Genomic DNA, 7,223 nt, shown 5'->3' on the forward strand with positions numbered 1-7,223 from the left:
TTCTATTCCAGCTCGGAGTGGATATTTATGTTTATATAAATATTTATTTTTGGTCTAGTTGGTAATCCTTGTGGTTCTCCCAACCTAGCCTCGGAGAACACGCTAGGCTGTCAGTCCCGGTTGTTATTACGTACACCTGATAGCGAACTTTACTCATAGTATGTCGACGCGTTAGCGCAGCGGTCACAGCACCGGCTGTTGCGCTGGCGTTAGTGGGTTCAATCCCCGCGCACGACAGACATTTGTATTGGCCATATAGATGTTTGTGCTTATGTATTGTGTATGTTTCCGAAACCCCGACATAAGAGAAAAAGCATCCTTGTTATAGGTCTACCCATCACTAAAAATTGTAAAATAAAATAATTTTTAACAAAAAAAAAACCGACTTCAAAACGGAAACTAAAAAGTGAAAAATAAATTTACTTAGTACAAAGTAATTCGTATTTTGATTTAGTTAATCAGAAATGATTAAATAAATATTTTATAATTTTGAAGTTGGTGCCAAGTAAATACTACAACAACCTGGCTACAATAACAAATACAAACAACACACACACAACAAACAAGTACAAAAAATATTATTAGATATGTCAAAACAATAACAGAATAATAACAGTATTCAACCTAATAGTCAATGAAACAAATTATGAAAGAAAACTGAATACAACTTATGAGTAGATACTAGAGTAGTTATTGTTTTACTTGGCACCGACTTCAAAATTATAAAATATTTATTTAATCATTTCTGATTAACTAAATCAAAATACGAATTACTTTGTACTAAGTAAATTTATTTTTCACTTTTTAGTTTCCGTTTTGAAGTCGGTTTTTTTTTTGTTAAAAATTATTTTATAATAATATGAAATTCATAATTGACACCCTTTCGGTCACCAACCCGCCTGCCCAGCGTGGTGACTACGGGCAACACACATGAGTTCACGCATTTTTGGCGCGAACTTGTGGAGGCCTATGTCCAGCAGTGGACTGCAATAGGCTGGAATGATGATGATGATGATGAATTGACACCCTTTGTTGTTTTATGTAATCTTTAATCGCTAAATAATATCTGATTTTATTTAAATTTAGTCCGATTTTATCTTAATTTCGTGAGTTCCGTAACATTGTGATTGACATATTAATTTTCGCTATCTTAAACAAACAGAATAAGATAACGTCACAACATATCATTCAGGATGAAATTTCATTTGAAATAACGCACACACGCTCACGTGCTGCTTCATGATATTCCTATTGATAAAAACCTCATAAACCTTATAAGAACATGGATAAATTCAGACCCAATTCTCATAGATTTCATAGTCTCGCATAGCTCAGTATGGCGTGTTTTTCTCTTTCAACACCACATGATACATTAGCTAAAAGTCCTCATTCTATATTCCCCGTGAGGATGTGGCGTTAATAATAATAATAATAATAATAAATACTCTTTATTGTACACCACAAAGAAACATTACAAAAAAAGTGATACATGAAAAGAAAGATGTACAAAGGCGGTCTTATCGCTAAGAGCGATTTCTTCCAGACAACCTTTGGGCATAGGACATAGCGAAGAAAAAGAGAAGCGGGAGGGAAGTGTACAAACAGTTGATAAAGAATTGGCATATAGTTAACAAGCAGTATGATATTAACAGAAGTAAATATACATATACACATACATATACACACAATATACATACACATACATATATACAAATAAATATATACATATATACTACATAAACAAATACTACATAATATATATATTTATGGAGCTGATAATGATAATTATGAAGTATTTAGTGACAAAAAATGCGCCTTTAGATATTTTTTAAAACAGGCAAGAGATTGAGCTTTTCTTATAGAGAGAGGAAGAGAGTTCCAAAGTTGTACAGCTTTAACAGAAAAGGAGTTTGAATAAAAGGAAGTAGTATGAGAAGGAGTTTTGAGTGTTAAGGTTAAAGATGACCTGAGGGAACGTTCATGAGTGTCACAGAGAAACTCAAAGCGATTTTTTAGATAAAGCGGTGTATCTGGATGGAAAAGTACACAATATAGTAAAGAAAGGATGTGAGTATTCCTGCGAAAGCGGATAGGGAGCCACTTGAGTTGATTGCGAAAATCGGAGACATGGTCATATTTGCGAAGACCAAATATGAACCGTATGCAGAGATTCTGGAGGCGCTCAAGCTTATTTAACTGCTCCTCTTTAAGATCTAGGTAACAAATATCAGCATAGTCAAGAATCGGTAGTAGGAGTGACTGTGCTAACGCAATTTTGGTAGGGATAGGAAGAAAATATTGAAGCCGGCGGAGGGATCCGATAGCTGCGAATAATTTGCGACTTAACTCACTCAGTTGATGTGTCCACGAGAGGTGACTGTCAAAAATTATACCGAGATTTTTTACTTTATCGCTGTAATTAATAACGGTGTTATTAAAAATGACGGGTGGTATAAGTGACCAGTCAATTCGAGACACTAGTTTTGAACTACCGATGATAATGACTTGACACTTAGAAGGATTGACGTTTAGACCGTATGATTTACTCCAACTATGAATGTTGTCCAAGTCCTTATTCAACTGAATTATAGAGGTCGGTAAGTCCACTAATTTTGCATGAGAGTAAATTTGGAGATCGTCTGCATACAGGTGATAGGGAGAAGATATATGAGGACCGAGAGAGTTTATGAAGATCGAAAAAAGAAGAGGAGACAACACGCCACCTTGTGGAACGCCGGCAATTACGTCTAACCAGTCTGAAAATGAATTTTCGACACGCAGACGCTGCCGCCGTCCGCACAAGTAACTATGAAACCAGTCAATTGCCGATGGAGATATGCCAAGAGAACACAAGATAGCCAGTAGGATATCAAAATCGACAGTATTAAACGCATTGCTAAAGTCTAGCAGGGTCAACACCGTGAGATTCTGCCCGTCCATAGCTAATCGAATGTCGTCAGTGATTTTGACCAGAGCCGTAGCCGTACTATGACCTTTACGGAAACCGGACTGATAAGGATTTAGGAGATTGTTTGAGTGCAGGAACAGTGAAAGCTGCTGATGGACAAGACGCTCTAAGACTTTGGACAAAAAAGGAAGGATTGATATTGGACGAAGATCAGAAAAGGCGATGGAATTAGGTTTCTTGGGTAAAGGAATAATTTGAGCGTCTTTCCAGCAGGTAGGAAAGGTATTGGTACACAAGGATTCGTTTAAGATATGAGTGATAACAGGTAGAAGGGAATCTAAGATAGGGATGATCATACTACGGCTAATAGAATCAGATCCTACGGCATCTGAATTAACGGCTAATATGCTCTTCTTGACATCACATGCAGACAATTGAGAGAAAGTAAAAGATGATGACAGTAAAGGAGTTCTAATAGCAGAAAGTTGGTTGAGAGTGTTAGATTTAGTCCTAGAGTCTATATTGACAGAGGATGTGAAATATTTATTAAGTTGGTTAAGGTTAAATGAGTTTGAAGCTATATTTTGTTTGATTTTGCCAACTCCTAGTGATTTGAGGAATTTCCAAATTTTCGCAGAGTCTGCTTCCTCTAAAACAGAAGTATGGATATGGCGTCGTTGTGCATCCCTACATGCCTTGTTGCAGCGATTCCGAGAAATTCTATACTTCTCCTTGTTCGACGGGCTCGGGTCAGCCTTATATCTGACTTTTGCTTTATTCTTTAGAAGCTGTAATGACTTAATTTCCGTTGTAAGCCAGGGAGCAGGCAGATGTCTAATACGCACGGGTCGAACAGGAGCATGCACATCGTATAGTTGGATTAGGCGGGAGTTAAAGATATCCATCTTTTCATCCACTGCAGAAGAGCTGAATAACGCTGACCAGTCAATCATAGCAGCATCCTCACGCAGGCGGTTCAACTCCATACCCCCAAAACTGCGCTGCAGAAGAATTCTCGACTTTGCCTTTGGTGGTCTGATTTTATATGAGAGGAAAATGAGATCGTGGTAAGAGAATGCATCGGCCGGGCACTGTCCATGCTTAACAACAAAGTCTGGAGAGGAGACAAATATCAAATCAAGGAGTGATGGAGAGCATGTGGGTAGGGTATGGGTGGCGTTCAAGGGAAGGATGTGCATGCTTACAGAGCTTACAAGAGAGCGTAGGCGTGAAGCTCTGTAGTCTTGCTTAAGGAGGCAGGTGTTAAAATCACCCATCACTACCGTGTGACTATACTGTGGTGTAAGTACTTCTAAGAGATTTTCAAGGGACTCAAAATAGTCAACAGCGGGTGGTGGGCTATAATAAACACCCAGAAGGAGCTTTGTACTAGACAGGTGGATTTCTAAGAATAGGTGATCTGGGCCATACCCATCGTGAGAAATAGATTGGCTAACGATTTTGAAGGAGATGTGAGAGCGAAGGTAGATGGCAACGCCACCTCCAGGTCGCCCAACACGGTCGTTGCGGATTAAATCGTAACCTGGGAGGGAATAGGAAACTGATGATAAGCAGGGCTTAAGCCAAGATTCACTCACTAAGATCGCATGAATATTATTATTTTGGAAAGAGGACAACATATCAGGATAGTGAGCAGGAATACTCTGTGCATTAATATGGATGATATTTAAGTTTTTTGGAACATCAAGAAATTGAGAGTCAAGAGTTTCGCTAAGAGGAGGAATACTAATGAAGCTTAGGTCATCGCTGCGCAATTCAGAGGAGGAAAAAGAATGAAATGTTTCGTCATTGTCACTAGTCATAAACTCGCGTATGTGTAAAAAATAGTAATATAATAGAAATTATTATATAAAATATAAATATATAAATAATTATATATTAATATGTAATTATGTAATAATACAATAATAATATAACAATAATATGTATATTTATATTAGCCCTAAAAAATGGCGTCCATACACCCGCCAGCTGCAGAGGAATATACAAAAATCATAAAACTAGAAGAACAAGAAAAAGAAAAACAATAGAGGCAAAACACTATATACACGTGAGAGACAAATACACTACCAGAAAATAGAAATTATAATAATGATATTAAAATTTAAGTTAACAATATTTTTAAGAATAGATAATCCAACTAATATTTTTTACATATATTAATTTAAAGATAAAAATTAAAACGGAATAATACAATATGATCACATCAATGCAGAACTTGACACTTGCACGAAGCTTTGTTTTAACTATTACATTTCCGAACGCATAACATTGACAACAAAAATCTCATCTATGGAACTGTCACGTCAATGTCAAATGTCAATACGTATTAAGACATCGTCAGTGGCAATCCCAAATATATATGTGAATACAATGAAACTAATTGGCTTTAAAGTTAACAATTTCTTAGAAATTATAAAGTTAAATTTTCCCTACATAATAAATATAAATATAAACAAACAAAAGTTATCATAAAATGGTGTGTCAAAGTAAATACTGGTAGCGGTAGACATGAAATAAAAGCGAATGTATAATATATACAAAGAAAAGAATATTAATAAAACTAGTATAAAAAACTATTTATGTTTTACAGTTCTCTTTGTGCGTGAAATCGCCAGTTGCTTACGTTCAACAGGTTTGGGGGCTTCATCCTTCTTAGGTGTTGGTGATTTCTGCGTAGTTGAGTCCGAGATACTCCTTAGGTCTGACAACGTCTCCACCCTGTGACGTTCACCATCTGTCGTCACAATGTGGATACAGCCTTCGCGCGTCCAGCAGTTACCAATGCCAAAACGTTGCCTCGCCTCCATGAACACCTTATGGCGGGACCTAGTTAAAAACTCGGATTGCGTATAACCCGTATCCTTAAGCTTCGTTTTTGCGAACCAAACCCTATCGCGGACAGCAGTATCGGTAAATTTAATCACTATGGGTCTAGGCTTTTTGTCTAAAGCGCGGCCTAGGCGGTAAGAATCCTTGATACTGCTGCTTGAAAAATTGGCGAGATTTAGGTGATCCGCAGCAATGGTTGTCACTATGGCAGAGGTATCTTCATTTTTTTCCTCGGGCACTCCATGCAGCAGTAACATCTTGCGCCTTCTCCTGGTCTCAAGACGGTCAATCTCCCCGCCCAGTAAATCAACCTGGCGTTGTAGTGCATTCAAGGCAGAAAAAATAAAAGACTTGAACGATGAAAACTCTGCAGCCAGTGACGCTGTTGTTAGTGGCGAGTTAGAGCTAACTTTATCTAGGTCTCGCTGGAAATCATTTAATTTAGTATTCACCGTATCCGAGAGAGCAGCAATAGATTCCTTCACTGTTTCCATGTCCGGTACTGAGTTGATTTTAGGATTCAAAGTGATGAAGTAGATTGCAATATATGTGAACATGGCTAAACACAAACTCCGTTGCGTTTATAGCAGAGTATAGGCACTTTTTCGGACAAGGCGCCAATAGGACAATATGGTTATCTCCGCCGAGCCGCTCACTAAGGCCGTTTTTCCACTTACTTATATGCAAGGGGATCGTATTTATATTTGTTACATCATGTGTGTGTACTGTGACTAAGTCAGGATAGAATGCACCCACCTCCTGTCATCCTCTGGCTGTAGTAAAAGGTAACTAAGGGTTATCTCTTGAAGTTCCACTACTGACTTAAAACTGCGAAACACTTCTGTAAATGTATAGGCTTATATATAGGCTTTCCCAAGGATGCGTCGGTTTTTTCGTTTACAAGACAACGGTGTGAAAGTCAGTACTGTGTCGACCCGAGTAGCGTAGCTAATATTCAAACTCACTGACACACTCCCTGAAAATGGTACAGCGCACATATGCACCGACCTCGTTACATTGTGATGATGTGGACGCCATGTACGAAGACATTTTGATAGCCTTTACTTTGGGATACTTCAATGCCAAAGTGAGAGTACAATACCGCTACGAATTGAAACTCGGACCACCATTACCATTTACCACCATTTTACCCAACATTTTTGAGTTAGATGGGCTTGTTTGATGAACTTTTTTTTCAAAAAGGAGTCCCAAAGGTAGTGGACATGGCCTCAAAAGTATGACAAAGAACGAGATAGAAATCATTAAAACATTGAGTAGAGATATAGATTAAACATCAATAGCGGCCATCGGCTGCTGTGGGGCACTCAGAATTGAGTGCGCTCGCTTGATAAAATTTAACCTCCGATCAACGCTTTCTCAAGTACATACTCGTGCTGTGTAAACATTGATGTAAAGTTCCAACTAGAACTGTAAGATCGATTCAATTTACTGGACACAACTA

This window comes from Melitaea cinxia, chromosome 12 (genome assembly GCF_905220565.1).
Source record: "Melitaea cinxia chromosome 12, ilMelCinx1.1, whole genome shotgun sequence".
In the NCBI taxonomy this organism is placed as follows: Eukaryota; Metazoa; Arthropoda; class Insecta; order Lepidoptera; family Nymphalidae; genus Melitaea; species Melitaea cinxia.